Consider the following 19,531-nt stretch of genomic DNA (forward strand, 5'->3'; position numbering starts at 1 on the left):
ATTTCCTACGAGGCTGTTTCTTACGACGCTCCTTCCCCGACGTGTGTGTGTGTGTGTTGTGGTGTATTGGTGATTTTGGGGACGATGTTATGGTGTTATGGGTAATCTTTGGTGATAATGGTAATCTCTTGTGAGGTTTGAGGAGGTGAAATTCGGGAATTATTGTCTGGGGACGCGGAAATGGCGTCCGGGTAAATTCCTGCGGTTGAGGGGAAATATTTCTGTGACTGGTGGAAGTGTAAACGGGTTCTGGTGACGTGGGAAGTGACGAGAACGTCATGTAGTAACGTGTACTACCTCATGTTGTTTGTGAATTATTATTAGTATTAATATATGTGCTTGTAACATAGAATAATCGTGTTTTCTACCCCCCCCACAACAATCTGGTATTAGAGGTAATTCCAGGTGTGCTGAGTCAAGGTAAAGGTGGAGTAAGAGATAATTCTGACGATTTCGGATAGGTCGGGTAGGCACTCGAAGCCTTTAAAAATCCAGACCTTTAAAACTTTCCGGGATCAGTGTAACATCCACTTTCTTGGAGAGATAACCGGTATCGTACGATCGCAGGTAAGTAGGCGATCGTGACAGAATATGGGGGCCTGTCCGGGATTTTTGAACATTTGTGGGGTGTAACGAGTGTTACATGGTGATTGTTGTTGGGAGGAATTTACCTGTGTGGAATATTTCTTTAAAACTGTGCATGTATTGTGGTGAATATTTGGAGGAATATTTTGTGAATATTTTGTGGAGTGTAGTGATTGTAATCATGGCTGCTAGACGTGTTGAGATGTTCCTTCTGTCGAGAAGTGTGCATGATCTGTACACACTAACCAAGGAGGAATTATGTTCAGTGGCTGAGAGGTTTCAAGTGGAGTTGAAATCCAAGAAAAAGGAGGAAATGCAGGCGGAGTTGAAAAATGCTCTTGTGGAGAGGAGCTGGTTTGAAAATGATGGTGGTGAAAGTGAGGATAATGATGAGGAGAGTGTAGAGGAAGGTGCTGGGGTCAGTGAGATAAACCTGGGTGCTTTTGGTGGAACAGATGGCCTTTCTAGTAGTGAAAAATTTGAGTTAATGAAACTTCAAATACAGATGCAGAAGGAACAGAAACAGCAAGAGATGGAGTTAAAGAGGGAACAGAAGCAGCAAGAGATGGAGTTAAAGAGGGAGCAAATACAGATGCAAAAGGAGATTGAGATAGAAAAAATTAGAGCAGAAAGTAAAAATAAAGTGAACGGGACCAGGGTAGGAAATGGTGCTCAAGGCAACGGGGATTTAGAGAGAAGGGCCATCAGTATGCCTAACTTTGTGGAAGGGGAGGAAGAAAACTTCTTTTTTCAATTTGAAAAAGCTGCAAAGATGATGGGATGGGATGAAAATGATTGGGCAATAATAGTCCAGTCTAAATTTGAGGGAAGGGCCCGAGCGGTATATGTGAATTTGAGTGAGCAAGAGGCGCGTGATTATGAAGTGGTAAAGGAAGCGGTGTTGGGATCAACCCTTCTATGTCCGGATGTGTACCGGGAAAGGTTCCGCAGGACGACAAAACGCCCAGGTGATACTTATCTCGGGATGGCTCGAGAGGTTATCCTTAAACTGGACCGGTGGCTGAAGGCCGAGGAAGCCACTACGCTTGAAGAGGTAAAAGGAGTTATACAGATGGAACAATTTATGAGCCAAATGCCCCTCAGTGTAAGATGTGAGCTCGCATCACACGACGTGAAAGACGTGATGGAAGCCGGACGCAGAGCTGACAAGTACTGTGCGGTCCGTGGGCTGAACGGAGATGAACACCATGAAGGGAGAAAGCCATTCTCCAGCAGAAATGATGGTCATCAGAGATATAAGAATGACAGTCAGATGAGCTCGACATCAGTCCACAGATCAAACCAGCCCCGCCCTAACAACTATAGTTTTCCCCACACTTACACCATGCCCCCGCCAGCCGACCACAACATGAGGTCTGCGCCCTATGGGAGTAGGCCCAGGAGCACTACCTATTACCAGAAGGGTAGTGAGGATGAAGGTGCAGTTAAGTGCCTTGGATGTGGAAGTAGCGGGCATAGGAAGTTCCAGTGTCCGAAGGGACGGCCGAAGCCAGTGGGAGCAGTTGCCGCCCAAAGAGACCTGATAAAGTATGTGGAGAATATGAATGCAGAGATACAAGAGGAGCCGTCGAAAGATGAGGGCTTTGAGCACTTCACCAGTAAGGGCACAGTGAAAGTGGAGGGAAGTCCAGAGAAGGTGATCAGAATCCTTCGGGATACGGGAGCTAACCAGAGCGCCTTAGGTCGTGAGGAAAGGTGGAGGGAAGGCGTCTCTCAGGGGAGGATTTTGTTGTGGATTGGTGATGGAGTAAGAAAGTGGAGGTATTAGTGGTGTAGCGGTATAACCTTGATATCCAGGATCAGGTTAGTGAGTCTTTTGTGGTACCAAGAGCTCTTGTCCGCTGAAATTCGGTTGTTGAGTTGTGCTGGTGACGCTGTTGGAAGGGGTCATTGGTCAAACTGGCAGCCATTTTGTGAGTGGAGGTTGTGGTGTTAACCTTGGAAGTTGGTGTTGTGGTGTATTGGTGATTTTGGGGACGATGTTATGGTGTTATGGGTAATCTTTGGTGATAATGGTAATCTCTTGTGAGGTTTGAGGAGGTGAAATTCGGGAATTATTGTCTGGGGACGCGGAAATGGCGTCCGGGTAAATTCCTGCGGTTGAGGGGAAATATTTCTGTGACTGGTGGAGGTGTAAACGGGTTCTGGTGACGTGGGAAGTGACGAGAACGTCATGTAGTAACGTGTACTACCTCATGTTGTTTGTGAATTATTATTAGTATTAATATATGTGCTTGTAACATAGAATAATCGTGTTTTCTACCCCCCCCCAACAACAATCTGGTATTAGAGGTAATTCCAGGTGTGCTGAGTCAAGGTAAAGGTGGAGCAAGAGATAATTCTGACGATTTCGGATAGGTCGGGTAGGCACTCGAAGCCTTTAAAAATCCAAACCTTTAAAACTTTCCGGGATCAGTGTAACATCCACTTTCTTGGAGAGATAACCGGTATCGTACGATCGCAGGTAAGTAGGCGATCGTGACAGTGTGTGTGTGTGTGCTTATTTGTATAGCAGTATGTCGTTCTGTGTAAGCTCGTTTTAAGCGGGCATACGTTTGGTTTAATTAAATGCCAATAAACACCAATATCACTGTAATAAAAAAAAGAGACGAACGCAGATATTAAACACTACTGAGAGAGAGAGAGAGAGAGAGAGAGAGAGAGAGAGAGAGAGAGAGAGAGAGAGAGAGAGAGAGAGAGAGAGAGAGAGAGAGAGAGAGAGAGAGAGAGAGAGATTGTATATTGAATCAAAACTCCAACCGCCAGAGTCTGAAGATAAATCAACATAATAATTTTTGGGCAAGTCATCAGACACCTCGCAGCCTTCACACTACCATTGGGTTACACCGCGCTTCGTTAGTGCCACACAAAACTGTTCTGGGAAGGAGTGACACGTTTGCAAGGCGTGGCACTGGTCACTACAACGTCGCCACACATTTAGGGAAGTACTCTAGTGATACGAAATAAAAAAAAAAAGTCTGGGTAACTGTGAAGGATAGACAATGTATGCTTCCTTTTTTTCATTTGATTCTGTTCATTTTGTCTGCCTGGGTGAGTAATGTAATAATTTCACCATGCTGTCATTAAACCCCTGGGCAATAATAAGACTGGAATAATAAGAGTGCTATTGTGAAGGAAAAATACAATGATTCTTTTTTTTTTCTACCAATTTTGTTCAACATCGGGTTTTTTTTTTTTTTTCGGGTGGGTGGGTGAGCAATGTAATGATTTCACTAAACTACGGTGAAGTATTCTAGTGATCTGGAATGATAAGGCTGTCTGGATGGTACTGTGAACGGAGAACAATGTATATTTTTCCTTTAAATTTTGTTCCATTTCGTCTGTTTTTTATTTATTTATTTATTTTCTTTTATGTAGGAGCGAAGTAATAATGCTTACGTGTTGTGCCGCACGGTGCACTGCCCAGGAATGTAGTACGTGTAATGTACCAACAGCTGACCCTTCTATTCCTCAGCCACGGTTACAAAAATGAAAGGATACTCTGGGCACAAACACCACCTGTCGCCAGTGTTACCTGATGACACTTGAAGGTGATGAGTTGATGAATGTGTCTCCACTTGGCGGGAATTGTCCGTTGTGTGTCGTGTAGAGAGAGAGAGAGAGAGAGAGAGAGAGAGAGAGAGAGAGAGAGAGAGAGAGAGAGAGAGAGAGAGAGAGAGAGAGAGAGAGAAAAAGCTTTTCGTCTCATCAACTCCTCTCCTCTAACTGACTGTCTTCAGCCTCTCTCTCACCGCCGCAATGTTGCATATCTAGCTGTTTTCTACCGCTATTTTCATGCTAACTGCTCTTCTGATCTTGCTAACTGCATGCCTCCCCTCCTTCCGCGGCCTCGCTGCACAAGACTTTCTTCTTTCTCTCATCCCTATTCTGTCCATCTCTCTAACGCAAGAGTTAACCAGTATTCTCAATCATTCATCCCTTTCTCTGGTAAACTCTAGAACTCCCTACCTGTTTCTGTATTTCCACCTTCCTATGACTTGAATTCCTTCAAAAGGGAGGTTTCAAGACACTTATTCATCAATTTTTGACCACTGTTTTGACCCTTTTATGGGACTGGCATTTCAGTGGGCATATTTTTTTAATGGATTTTTGTTGCCCTTGGCCAGTGTCCTTCCTACATAAAAAAAAACTCTCTCTCTCTCTCTCTCTCTCTCTCTCTCTCTCTCTCTCTCTCTCTCTCTCTCTCTCTCTCTCTCTCTCTCTCTCTCTCACACTAGAAAATGAATGAAGGTTTAGGAGTGAGGTGTAAGATTAAAGGAGTGACTAAAATCAAGGAACGAAGGTCCTTTGACAGTCTTAGAAAATTGCATCATACAGCAAAGTTACAACACAGACCAGAGAAGTTTCCGTGTCACACTCAATAGAACCTGTGTCTATGAAGGAGTGACTCACCCCAGTGCTGGAAGAAAATTATGCCTCTTCATCCGGTACCACCAAAACACTAAACAAGAGGACATAGAAACCTGTGTAAAAAAAAAAAAAAAAAAAAAAAAAACAATAATCTTTATAAATTACCTGTTCTGTCTGATTATGACCAACTCACTGTTCCACATATTTCACAAACTGCTGTGTGGAATTGTTTTGCGAACAGTGAGCAAAGGTATTAGCAGCCTTGTCCCTATGATTTCTGAGTGTTTGCGTCTTAAGCCTCACTGCTGACTATACCCCCTCCGCCCCGAAAGTGATGTAAAATTGAGAAAACTCTAACCTGATGGAATTACGGTAGAATTGCAAAGGACAGGAGTCACTGAGGAAGATGCAAGGGATAGAAACAACTGGAGGAGATTGGTACATGGCGCCAACCCATGACACCAGGGAAACTGCCAAAGACGACACAGTGAGTGGGGCTTCGGGCCTGGTGGCAAAGGCGAGAGGCGAGTAGTGGGCGGAGCAAAAACCCTCACCACCTGCTCCCCACTGATTGGATGGCAGCTTCAAATACATAACAAGGTAATTCTATTTTCCCTGCAGGCGCCCTGAACTCCTGCCAAAGCCTTATTTGCACTAGGATTTAGAGATCTCTAAGCTGGAAACAGGAGGCCACATTCTCTAGAATTTCCGAGAGGACACAACCACTTCAGCGATCAGTCCACCAGCATCTGTGCATTCCACGGCTGTGTGCTGTGTGGTTGTACTGCTGTGTGGCTGTGTGCTGTGTGGTTGTGTGACTATGTGCTGCGTGGCTGTGTGTTGTGTGGCTGTGCTGTGCTGTGCTGTGGTGTGTTGTGTGTGTGTGTGTGTGTGTGTGTGTGTGTGTGTGTGTGTGTGTGTGTGTGGGTGGGTGGTCGAGTGGCTGTGTGCTGTGTGGGTGTGTGCTGTGTGTTGTGTATTGTGTTGTTGTGTGCTGTGTGGATTTGTGTTGTGTGGCTGTGCTGTGTAGCTGTGCTGTGCTGTGTGTGTGTGTGTGTGTGTGTGTGTGTGTGTGTGTGTGTGTGTGTGTGATTGAGTGGCTGTGTGCTGTGTGGCTCTGCCTTTGTGGCTGTGCTGTTTGGCTGTGTTGAACGGCGGCTCCTGTTGCTGCTGCCGCCGCTGCTATTACTACTCGTGTTGCAAAGTTTAAAATAAAAACTATCACTGAGAATCCAGAAACACAAGCGTGAGGCCAGTACAGCAGTTATCCGTGTGTGTGTGTGTGTGTGTGTGTGTGTGTGTGTGTGTGTGTGTGTTTCCAGAGCTGTGCATTCAGGTCACTTTATCTGTGACAATTAGAAAAAAAAACAAAAAATTACTATCTCGGCGGGAGGCACTCAGAGATTATAAATTGCGATACACAAACTCAAATCTTTCAGATGTTCATATATATATATATATATATATATATATACAGTATATATACATATATATATATATATATATATATATATATATATATATATATATATATATATATATATATATATATATATATATATATATATATATATATATATATATATATATATATATATATATATATATATATATATATATATATATATATATATATATATATATATATATATATATATATATATATATATATATATATGAGAGAGAGAGAGAGAGAGAGAGAGAGAGAGAGAGTAATGAATCAGAAATGAGACATGCATGAACCAGCAATGAAACATGAGTGAGGAAGGAGTTTAAGCAGAGGTGACGCAGGAGTGAGACAGTACAGGGCAGAGTGACGCAGAAATGGTGGGGGTGTTGGAAAGGTGAGGCAGGGTAAGGTAGGGTTAGTCTGAAATGGAGACGAGGCAGGAGATAAGCAGGAAAGGACAGATGGAAGCAGGAGAGTGGCAGCACCAGACAGTAGTAGTACCTCTTCTTCTTCTTCCTTAACTAATACTCCTGGCAAACCGCCTTTCGCTGCACACCAGACACTGGGTATATGGTGGTCTTCATATTATTAAGTGGACACCGTATGGAAGTAATCAGTAACCTCTCCCTCTTCCTTCTCTTCCCCGGATACATCTTCACCAGAGACATGGAGACCAACACTCATGTAATAGGACAGGGATGGGGCAACGTGAATAGGAATGGACGGAACGTGGGGCAACAGTCCCTCGCCACTCACGCGGTGTGCTGTCCTGCCCCCTCCCTGGAATGTCAACAGTAATTAAGGACCACAAAATATTACAAGCAATTCAACATAATTTTCTCCCTGCTGTTGGATTCGACGTTGTCTACGTGGTCGATCATAATTAACTCTTTGACTGGTAATGACAGGCACTTGTTACTTCATTTCAGTAACCCTTCATGATTTAACTGTGGAAAGTGTCAAACTACAAGCGGTAGAAAGTCTGAAATGCTCTGTCACTCCTTTAGATATCATTGGTGTGTCTCCAGATCAGGAGGAGGCAGTAGACACCTGCCGAAACGATAATTACTCCCAGTGAGGTCTAAAGCACTGTTCAGGGGGTGCTGTGAACTTATCATTAAACCCAGCTGTGACCTCGCTGAACGTTTCCCTTTGTGTCTCACAACACAAGGGGGTAGTCACAGCCTGCCCTCTAAAGACAACTCTCTTCCTCCACACAAAACTACAAGCACCTAATAACACACACACCCTTCACTCAAAAAATTTTAAAATCATGGCGACTCCTACACCAGCCTCGGAGTCCCCATCTGGGGAGGGGACCATAAATGTCCCCAGGTCGGACTGCCTTTCCGTCGACGACCGTAAGTGTCTTGACACCCCCCTCAACTTTTTCTTCATTAACTTCTGCAACATTCGCGGTCTAAGATCTAATTTTCAATCTGTAGAACACCACCTCTCCTCTTCTAAACCTCATCTTCTTTTCCTCACTGAAACTCAGGTGTCTGAGGCAACTGACAATAGCCCCTTTTCTGTTCCCTCCTACTTTCTCTATCCTCATTTTCGATCCAAAGCTGGATGCTGCGTTTATGTGCGCAATGACTTAACCTGCTCTCGTGCCCACGCTCTTGAATCTTCCGAGTTTTCCACCATCTGGCTTCGACTACAGAGTCATTCTCATACTAAATTTATCTGTGCTGTATACCTCTCTCCTAACTCCTCTGACTATAAGAAATTCTTTGACTACTTAACTTCCAAAGTGGAGCACATTCTGACCCTCTTCCCTTTTGCAGAGATCTCCATTCTTGGAGACTTCAATGTTCACCACCAGCTTTGGCTTTCCTCTCCCTTCACTGACCATCCTGGTGAACTAGCCTACAACTTTGCTATCCTCCATGACCTAGAGCAATTGGTGCAACACCCTACTCGTATTCCTGACCGTCTTGGAGATACGCCCAACATTCTTGACCTTTTCCTGACCTCTAATCCTTCTGCTTATGCTGTCACCCTTTCTTCTCCGTTGGGCTCCTCCGATCACAATCTCATATCTTTATCTTGTCCTATCACTCCAATCCCTCCTCAGGATCCCCCTAAGCGAAGGTGCCTCTGGCGTTTTGCCTCTGCTAGTTGGGGGGACCTGAGGCGGTATTTTGCTGATTTTCCTTGGAATGACTACTGCTTCCGTGTCAGAGACCCGTCTTTGTGTGCTGAGCGCATAACAGAGGTGATAGTGTCTGGCATGGAGGCGTACATTCCTCACTCTTTTTCTCGTCCTAAACCTTCTAAACCTTGGTTTAACACAGCTTGTTCTCGTGCTATACATGATAGAGAGGTGGCCCACAAAAGGTACTTAAGCCTTCCTTCACCAGAATCTCATGCACTTTATATTTCTGCCCGGAACCATGCCAAGTCTGTTCTCCAACTAGCCAAAAACTCCTTCATTAACAGAAAATGTCAAAACCTTTCAAGATCTAACTCCCCTCGTGATTTCTGGCATCTAGCCAAAAATATCTCCAATAACTTTGCTTCTTCTTCTTTCCCTCCTCTACTTCAACCAGATGGCACCACTGCTATCACATCTATTTCTAAAGCTGAACTCTTTGCTCAAACCTTTGGTAAAAACTCTACCTTGGATGATTCTGGGCTTGTTCCTCCCTCTCCTCCACCCTCTGACTACTTCATGCCTCGTATTAAAATTCTTCGTAATGATGTTTTCCATGCCCTCGCTGGCCTAAACCCTCAGAAGGCTTATGGACCTGATGGGGTCCCTCCTATTGTTCTCCGAAACTGTGCCTCCGTGCTTGCACCTTGCCTAGTCAAACTCTTTCAGCTCTGTCTGTCAACATCTACCTTTCCTTCTTGCTGGAAGTTTGCCTACATTCAACCTGTTCCTAAAAAGGGTGACCGCTCTAATCCCTCAAACTACCGTCCTATTGCTTTAATTTCCTGCTTATCTAAAGTTTTTGAATCTATCCTCAACAGGAAGATTCTTAAACATCTATCACTTCACAACCTTCTATCTGATCGCCAGTATGGGTTCCGTCAAGGACGCTCTACTGGTGATCTTCTGGCTTTCCTTACTGAGTCTTGGTCATCCTCTTTTAGAGACTTTGGTGAAACTTTTGCTGTTGCCTTGGACATATCAAAAGCCTTTGATAGAGTCTGGCACAAAGCTTTGATTTCCAAACTACCCTCCTACGGTTTCTATCCTTCTCTCTGTAACTTCATCTCAAGTTTCCTTTCTGACCGTTCTATTGCTGCTGTGGTAGACGGTCATTGTTCTTCTCCTAAATCTATTAACTGTGGTGTTCCTCAGGGTTCTGTCCTGTCACCCACTCTCTTCTTATTATTCATTAATGATCTTCTAAACCAAACTTCTTGTCCTATCCACTCCTATGCTGATGATACCACCCTGCACTTTTCCACGTCTTTTCATAGACGTCCAACCCTTCAGGAGGTAAACATATCACGCAGGGAAGCCACAGAACGCCTGACTTCTGATCTTTCTAAAATTTCTGATTGGGGCAGAGCAAACTTGGTATTGTTCAATGCCTCAAAAACTCAATTCCTCCATCTATCAACTCGACACAATCTTCCAGACAACTATCCCCTCTTCTTCAATGACACTCAACTGTCCCCCTCTTCTACACTGAACATCCTCGGTCTGTCCTTTACTTATAATCTGAACTGGAAACTTCACATCTCATCTCTAGCTAAAACGGCTTCTATGAAGTTAGGTGTTCTGAGACGTCTCCGCCAGTTTTTCTCACCCCCCCAGCTGCTAACTCTGTACAAGGGCCTTATCCGTCCATGTATGGAGTATGCTTCACATGTCTGGGGGGGTTCCACTCATACTGCTGTTCTAGACAGGGTGGAATCAAAAGCTTTTCGTCTCATCAACTCCTCTCCTCTAACTGACTGTCTTCAGCCTCTCTCTCACCGCCGCAATGTTGCATCTCTTGCTGTCTTCTACCGCTATTTTCATGCTAACTGCTCTTCTGATCTTGCTAACTGCATGCCTCCACTCCTTCCGCGGCCTCGCTGCACAAGACTTTCTTCTTTCTCTCACTCCTATTCTGTCCACCTCTCTAACGCAAGAGTTAACCAGTATTCTCAATCATTCATCCCTTTCTCTGGTAAACTCTGGAACTCCTTGCCTGCTTCTGTATTTCCACCTTCCTATGACTTGAATTCCTTCAAGAGGGAGGTTTCAAGACACTTATCCACCAATTTTTGACCACTGCTTTGACCCTTTTAGGGACTGGCATTTCAGTGGGCATTTTTTTTATTAGATTTTTGTTGCCCTTGGCCAGTATCCTTCCTACATAAAAAAAAAAAAAAAAAAAAAAAAAAAAGATCAAATATTCATCTAGAGTGGTAGATGAATGGAATGGACTCAATAATCAGATTGTTAGTGCTGAATCATTAGAGAGCTTTAAAAGATCAGACAAATTTATGGATGGAGATGATAAATGGAAATAGGCAGATGTGTTTCATACAGGGACCGCCATGTGTAGGCCTGATTGCTTCTCGCAACTTCCCTGATATTCTTTTACTCTTATGTTCTCATACACAACAGATGTGGACATACCATTTCAATATAACCTACAATGACCTAACCTATCATTTACTTGAACTTGAAGAGATGGCAAAGATGTTAAATGGTTTAAACTGAATATGCTAAAATATGAGAAAATAAGCCACTTGTGAATGGAGCAGCGAAAAGCAGTGAAGGAGATTTTCTCGTGAACCAGTAAGGAGATGCCTGGAGGTGTTGTACATGTCTTTGAGTAGAGAGACTGGTGCAGAGTGACAAAGTTTAGCCACCTTAGTTATATTCCGGGTGGATTGTGTTAAGATGAGCTAGGTTAGATTACATTGTTTTAGCTTAGTTATCTTAACCTAGATTAGATAACTTAGGTTAGTTTGGTATGACAGTTTAATTTAGCTTATTTTAAATCGTATTACCCAAGCTAGATTTGGATTATATAGATTCAAAGAGGGCAACTCAGAAACTAAGGTGGCTGGTCTTCCATGTCATTCCGAGTGTTTATTAAGAAATTAAAAATAATAATAAGAAAAGAAGACAAATGGACTTTAGCACCTATTGATAAGCAAGAGGCGTGGAAAGCTGTTCACCTCCCCGACACCTGACGCGACCCCACTTCCATAATGCACTGCAGGTTGTCCTAAAGAGGATGAAGTAACACTTGTGAACACGCTGTTCTAAGGAAGGTCAAGTAACAAGACGATAAAGACGGTTGTGCATTTTTTCTGGTTCCTCATCATTATCCCCTCAAAATTTACATACTAATCCCAAAACATACATCACCGCCAGAATAGAAACTACTGCCATAAAATATCAAGGTGTCGACAGAATACATAACAGAAAAGAACGAGCGCTGCATTGCTCATCACTTTCAACGAAATATGTGTAAGAGCAAATCTCCTTCTTATACACGAGTTTATCCCAGATATTGCATCAGATGAACGGCTCCTATGCAGGCCACGTATCCTCGGCGCCGCGTGGCCTACCAGCCTGCACTGCCCGTCAGCCAGTCACTGCAGCAGGAGGAGAAAGACTGGCAGCAAGAAAGACAGGGAGGCAGACAGGCAGAGCATTATCCTGTCCTAATTGGAAGGATCGGCGTGGCGGAAGTAGCCTTTTCCTTCACTATCCTACATGTGTTAGTTCAATATAGTGCAATTCAACACAAACAGCACAACAAAGGCTAGAGAATCTGTACTGTTTGTTCTGCCGCGGTGTTTTCTTGTGCGTGCATTGCGTTTGTACTCCGCGAACTGGCGATGAGATAGAAATGGCGCAAGAAGGAGGGTTACCACAAGGCTGCGCGATGGAAGGTAATGTGACTGGTATTAACGTCACCACTGCACTTTGCTCTTAGCACTCCCGCGTACAATGGCCGCGCTTACCCTCACAATATTACGGTGAATTAGCGCATGTGTGTGTGTGTGTGTGTGTGTGTGTGTGTCGCCGCGGTACAGGAGTGGTTTCAACGGAGAAAATAATATAATGAAGAAGAAGAAGAAGAAGAAGAACTACAATGACGACGACGACGACAACGACAACAACAACAACAACAACAACAACAACAACAACAACAACAATAACAACAACAATGACAAGAACAAGAAGGAAATGATGACGATGATGATAATGCTAACAGCTATACAAAACAGAGCACATGAACATAAATCATCGTATTAATTCAGAAATTCTTTTGCAACCGATGTGCACATGAACAGAAAGGAAGAACAAGCAGCAGTAGATCTATTGACCCTCAGACTCCTGTTTGTAATAATCTGCTCTCTCCAAAGTAAGAAACGTAGCGTAGTTAAGGCGAAGGCTGTGAGGTTATTGATCGTCTCCATGAAGCATAACAACACACAGTATGCACACTCTTACGTACCATATCGGATATTCATACGTACTACATCTTGCAAGACGCAGCACGTGTCCTAATCCCCTATGGTCGTACTGAACGCGCGGGTTTATCAACGTGAATTACAACCACGATACATGCAAGTTGTGTTCACAGTGGACACTTCAGCACGCGACATTCCTGCCTCCATTCTCACGCGCGTCCCTCTCCTTTCATTAATTTGACGTCAGCCTGAGGTAAGACTGAATATACTCGCACACTCAAGGTTCCCAGCACTAAATTAAAAGCTTACGCACCGGGCAAGGTTGTGAGTCGACTGAACAAGGCGACAAAAGTGTACAGTTGTTAAAGTGAGTGCGGGAGCTGTTGGTTAAAGAGATTTATGGGTAGTAATGCGAGGTGGATATAGACAAACATGTTTTATACAGAGACAGCCACTGATAAATCTACAGGCAGACTTCGTGCAGTTCCCTATATGGTCTTATGCACTAGAGTGAGTACTGGTGGTTGGTGAGGTCTGGTTGTGTGTGGAGGCATTTGGGCAGACTGAAGCCATCACGTATTTGGTGGCACTGATTGGGAAGGGACGGAAGGGTTCGAGGGAAGGTGAAAGGGTAGCAGAGAGGAGAAAAACAGAAGGGAAAGGCAGTTCCTGTTTTACGGCATCACGCAAAGCTGAAAACATTGTGTGCGGGAAGACATTTGAAGAGAAATATAGTTTTACAGTAACATTTGTATATATGCTGTGCTTGAAAAATTCCAGTTTGATGGTAAAAGGAACAGCGTGTTCAGTTCACACCAATTACCCGGTTCCAAGAGATCACGGGTTCGAATACCAAGCAGAGAAGAGATAGATCATGTTTACTTGCTGTCACGCCGCAGTCTATGTTCACCTGGGAAGAAACTCGTCATGCAAACCAGTGAAGCCGCAAATATATACTTTAGTCTCTCTCTCTCTCTCTCTCTCTGTTATCTCTGATATATACTGTTCTCTACATATTTCATTTTTTAACCTTATTTAACCTGACTTTCAAATTTCCCTGATGATATCGTTTCTTGTATCCCCTTTACTGTTACATTTAATTTACCTATTGTTGTTGTTGTTATTATTATTATTATTATTATTATTATTATTATTATTATTATTATTATTATTGTTGTTGTTGTTATTATTACTATATTTTTTGACGTCCGGGTCTCCTGCTCTATCAGGGGCAAGACGGTGCCTGCTAAAGAAGGACTCCGGTTTTCGCACAAATATATTATAATAATAACAAAAACAACAGCTTCCACAACAGCGAGCTAAAAGTAGTGTAGATAAGACACCGATACCCTGACTTAGATATAGTGTTCCTTGCACATGCGCCTCTCTTCCCTCACGGCTTACCTGCCATTACGTCCTCCATCCCCCCCCCCCTCCCCGTACCATTAATCATCCCGTGTTGGTATTACATAGATAACGCTCCGCCGAATTTGCTAACTGTATAGATATAACCCTACTTAAGACTCCCGCCACATTACCATGCTGACTCTCTCCCTCATACGTGGCTCCCATCGCGTGATGCTCCGCGTCTTATGTTGATCTACTTATTTAGTTTTATAAAGAGTGATAATGTGTACACAGGTTTACACGAGACACTGTTGCTTTCCAGTGATTCTTGGACCTGACCTAACCTAATCTAACCTACCCTAGCCAAACTAAACTAAAAAAAAAGAAAAAAGAAAATCAAATCTAGGCTAACCTAACTTGACCGAATCAAACCCACACCAACCTAACCTAGTCTCACTCAACTTGACCAAACCTAACCAAACCTAACCCCAACGAAACCTAATCTAACTTAACCAAACCAACCAAACTCAACCAAACGCAACGAAACCTAACCTGAGAGAACTTAATGTACCCTAACCCTACCTAAGCCAAGCCAAGTCAAACTGAACCACACACACACACACACACACACACACACACTGTTCATTAGTGTAAGGAGTAGGCCCATACATAAATAATAAGGACAGAACTATACGGTATGACATATGAGAGAGAGAGAGAGAGAGAGAGAGAGAGAGAGAGAGAGAGAGAGAGAGAGAGAGAGAGAGAGAGAGAGAGAGAGAGAGAGAGAGAGAGAGAGAGACCCGAACCAGCACTGTTTATCCCCGCGGCTTTAATCTGCTGCGGAAGGGAACGAATTATTGTGGTGATGAATGTAATTAGTGTGTCGGAAGCAGAGACAAAACGAATAGGCAACATCGAGCGCTGGGTCTCTGGTCTCACTCTGGCGACTAAGGACACTCACGATCGTCTTCCGCGTGAAAAGAGTCAACTTGGCCTCGTACTCAGAAAGTCTTCGCTCACTTACCACGTCTAAAAGGTCACAGAGATGCTTAGCCGGCTTCTCAAGACTGTTTCTCCTGTTATTAATGTAGGTACCATGTCAATCTGTCACTAAAAGCGTAAAAATAGCCTTAAAAACCCTTGTAGCTTCAACTAGAGCCTCTTGTATGTAGTGGAATTGCTTTGAAATAAGTTCTCTTGGTCACTCAGAAGGCAGCGTGACACTATAATGACAACAACCACGCAAAAGATAGAAAGGACATTAGTGGAAATTACCAGTTTCAAAATAAATATATAAAGAAAACTATACATAAATTCTAGTTAATAGGGGGAAAGAGAAGGAAAGAGAAGGGTGTGTTTTGAAGGGCAATGCATGTAGTGACATTCTGGTACCATTTGATTACATTGACTGTAGATCGACACAGACTGAGAATTTCACCTGCAAAATTAGATCAGATTAGTCACAAATTCACAGCTTGATTGACGCAAACATTGGGTGGGGTGTTTGTCACCTCCACGATTACATTAAATCAGACTGACAACTTGATCACTAATCATTAGATTAGACTGACTGCAGATTGATAAGCATTTCTGATCAAAATATATAAAGCTTACCTTGCATCATTATGAAAACTAAACAAAGCACACAAATACAAAAGAGCGTGACAGATTAACCTTTACTTAGTACATTCTCTTTATCGAAGCAACACAAAATGAAGACTAATGAATTCTAGTATGACGAAAATACAATACGCCATCAATTCATTAAGTTAAGAGAGTTAGTCAGGTAAATATGAGAGAGAGAGAGAGAGAGAGAGAGAGAGAGAGAGAGAGAGAGAGAGAGAGAGAGAGAGAGAGATAGGTGATGTGCGGGAATGAAAAAGAGGTGATATGTGAGGCAGACCACGGAGCAAGGGAAGGAAGGAAGGAGGGAAGTAAAGGAAGTGAAGGTCGCGTTATTGACGGCTCGTGCATAGCTGGGTCTCGTCTCACTTTATAATGGACGGGAATAATTTCTAATGTAAGACTGAAGCCCACCTTGAACTGAGTTATAATACAGAGGCGACGCGGTCATACACCTCAGAGACTTAAACTGCGCGCCCAGCCTCGGCACGTCTTGCTAGAAGAGGATTGAGCTGCGTGTGTGTGTGTGTGTGTGTGTGTGTGTGTGTGTGTGACTTATTGTCGGGGAGATTAAGATAAAGATAAGATCAATGTTAAGAAAGATTGTGTTAATAGGAGTGTTGTAGTGTTTTGTCAGGCGAAGGTTTGTTGCTGGAAAGTTGCCAAAATTGTCCGTAATTAATGTATGGATGGGCTTGTTAAGAAAAAAAAATGTAAATTTGTTGTGTTGCAAAGAATAAATGAATGTTAAGAGAGTGTGTTGTAAGGAATGTCGGAGAGTTTTGTTGGAGGGTTGCCAAAATTGTAAGCTGTGCATGGATTTATTGAGAAAAAATGTTATATTTAGAATGTTGCAGAAGTGAGATCAATGTTAAGAATATGTGTTGCAGGCAATGTTGTGTGTTTTCAGGAAGGAGACTAGTGCTGAAAAATACTCCCAAAATTGTAAGTTATATATGAATTTGTTAAAAGTGTAATTTTTTTTGTGTTGCAAAAGTAAGATCGATATTACGATCGTGTGTTGCAGAGTGTTGGAGTGTGTTCAATGAAAAGGCATAGTGTTGCAATGCCATGTAATTCCTTAAGTGTAGAAAGCCATAAAGTTGCAGTGTTACAGTAAAGCCATTGTTAAAAGTGTGAGTTTGTGTTGCAGGCCAGGTCCTGTTGGAGTGTGTGGTTTTGCAGTGTTGCCAGGACTGGGATTAATGAGCAAGTGTGTTGTCTTGAGGTGGAGGGCAATACTGTGCCAAACTGGCGTAATTTGTGTTTTATTAAAGGTGGAATACTGTGTGACCCGACGGCGCTCAATCCATTAATGTGGTGACAGGTAAAACAACATAGACGAGCGGAGAACAAATGTGACTGACAGACAATTAATGTACTGACTTACTGCCACTAAATGTAATGGACAGTATACATGAAACAACGAGTAACATTTACTGAAAAATACACGGAAGGTAATCAAGGTACGCTAATTAATAAGACGACTTTTTAACAGTAAACGTGACAGACAAACAGATAAACCTAGGACAGTAATGTTTGCACAGAAAAATACACGGAAAATAAGCAAGACACGTTAAGTAACATGAAGTCTTTCTAACTGTAAATGTGATGGACAGATAAATACACTCGGGAATATTTCATCAGATTAATGTAAGTGAAAAATTAAAGTGAAGTGTAATAAACATAAAAGTAAATATGTTGACTTGTAGAAGATGTATAAGAGAAAGACGATATATATTAAGTAAGAGGCAAGGAGTAAAATAACAGTGAAATAATGTGTGATCGCTAAGTGCTACTGGGAGAGTGTAAGAGTGTTATCCTAAGGAGCTGAGTGTGTGTGGCGTGACTTGCACAGGACAAGCTTCATTACTCTGGGATTTCAGGAAAGGAAGATAAAAAACGATGTGTTACTTTTACAATCTGGTAGCGTCTTCTTACGAGAGCGAAAAAAAAAAAAAATGTTGCTTATAGAAGGAAATTATATATATATATATATATATATATATATATATATATATATATATATATATATATATATATATATATATATATATATATATATATATATATATATATATATATATATATATATATATATATAAAACATTAAAACATGTTTGGAAAACATAGTTTAGGAATGGAAGAAAAAAAGTGTTATGTAGAAAGGCATTACTTCAGAAAAATAATAAAAATGTGATGAAAAAATTACCTCACTCGCGAAAAAGAAGCAAAAAAATTAGGAAAACTCCAGAAAAAAAAAGGAAATTTTACACCACATTACACAAAAAATGACAAAAAATAATAAAGATAATTTAAAGTAACAAAAATAAAACTTTATAGTGAAGTGAAAACATGATGCTTACAAAAAAAAAAGAAAATAAGAAGAGGGAGAAAAAACAATGTAGCTGGAAAATTAAGTCTTTCTTAAGAACAAAAAAAAAATCATTGCTAAGAAAAGTAATAAAGGAAAAGAGAGGAAGACATGACAAAAAAAAAAAGAAACATTACTCTGAAAATGTCTCAATGTAAAAAAAAAAAAAAAAAAAACCCTTGGCGCTGGATGATGAGTGTTTCTTAGTGCGGAGACCAGTGTTGGTGTGGGAGGGGAACGAAGGGTGTGTTGCGTGTTGCATGGCTGGGGAGGAAGTGAAGACGTGAGAAGGTGACTTGGCGTGACTTACAAAGGGTAATAACAATACAACACCTGTGGCACGTGTCGGATACATGTTTCCGCCTCCACTGTTATCTAGAAACGGAGGTGTGTGTGTGTGTGTGTGTGTGTGTGTGTGTGTGTGTGTGTGTGTGTGTGTGTGTGTGATAAGTGACTCGTTATTTCCATAGCGACATTTCTTTTCAACATTTACAGTTAAGTTTACAAAAGACGGAAAGGAACATTTTTAAAGTCGTTTACCAGAAATTGGAGAAAAATAATCTGAGGTAGTGAGTTAGTGACACAAAGGATGAAAAAGACAGACAAAAGAGACATACAGACACACAGACAGAAGGAAACTCATGAAAAATGATAATTAATAATGAGATAAGTTTTGTATTATTTATAAGATTATGGAGTCGCTGCACCGTGTGTGTGTGTGTGTGTGTGTGTGTGTGTGTGTGTGTGTGTGTGTGTGTGTGTGTGTGTGTGTGTGTGTGTGTGTGTGCGTGTGTGCGTGTATTTTATACACTTTATGTAATCTTAAGCTTACGGACAAAAAAAATACTGAGGAAAAAGTATTTACGTATGTGTATTTCCCGATAGGCTCGTCTCTTAAGAAACTTGTATTTCGAAACGCCTCGATCCGACGGTGAGCTTTGTTATAGAGGCGGCCAGACGACTGGTAGCGAGGACTGGAGGTCGCCCGCGGGTGTGTCACGCACGCCGGTGTGTGCCGCCCGCAGGTGTGTGCCGCCCGCCTCCACCTCATGTCAATAAACAGTCTCCTTTTGTCGCGTGTTTCCATTACGCCTTCTTCAGAACCAAGACGTCCATACAGCTTTAATGACTCCTTGGTAATAAGTACGACATTCTGTACTTCACCAGGACCAAGATATGTTCGTAGCCTTACTAACTCCTCGGTAATGACAGTATGAAACTTTTTACTTCATATGTCGTGCCTTTCCTTCACCAGAACTAAGACGTGCACGCAACTTACTAACTCTTCGCTGATGACAGAAGCCCCGGCAGGACCAAGACAACACGCAATCTTACTAACTACAAATTAACTGCATAACTTTTTTTTCTCCGTA

The 19,531-nt window shown here is 42.2% G+C and overlaps 1 protein-coding gene across 6 annotated transcripts in view; it reads right to left on the reverse strand.

Moving 5' to 3' along the window:
- Positions 1-19,531, reverse strand: part of LOC135109518 (uncharacterized) — a 79,023-nt gene that overhangs the window by 6,398 nt on the left and 53,094 nt on the right. The window contains exon 3 of one of the 6 annotated variants that reach the window (XM_064020898.1): positions 11,599-11,986. The exons of the other annotated variants lie outside the window; for them this stretch is intronic. The gene's annotated coding sequence lies outside the window, so the exon portion shown is untranslated. Of the gene's footprint in view, positions 1-11,598; positions 11,987-19,531 lie in introns of those variants that run through there. 6 annotated transcript variants of the gene reach the window in all.

The sequence above is a fragment of the Scylla paramamosain genome, chromosome 19 (genome assembly GCF_035594125.1).
Source record: "Scylla paramamosain isolate STU-SP2022 chromosome 19, ASM3559412v1, whole genome shotgun sequence".
NCBI classification, from domain to species: Eukaryota; Metazoa; Arthropoda; class Malacostraca; order Decapoda; family Portunidae; genus Scylla; species Scylla paramamosain.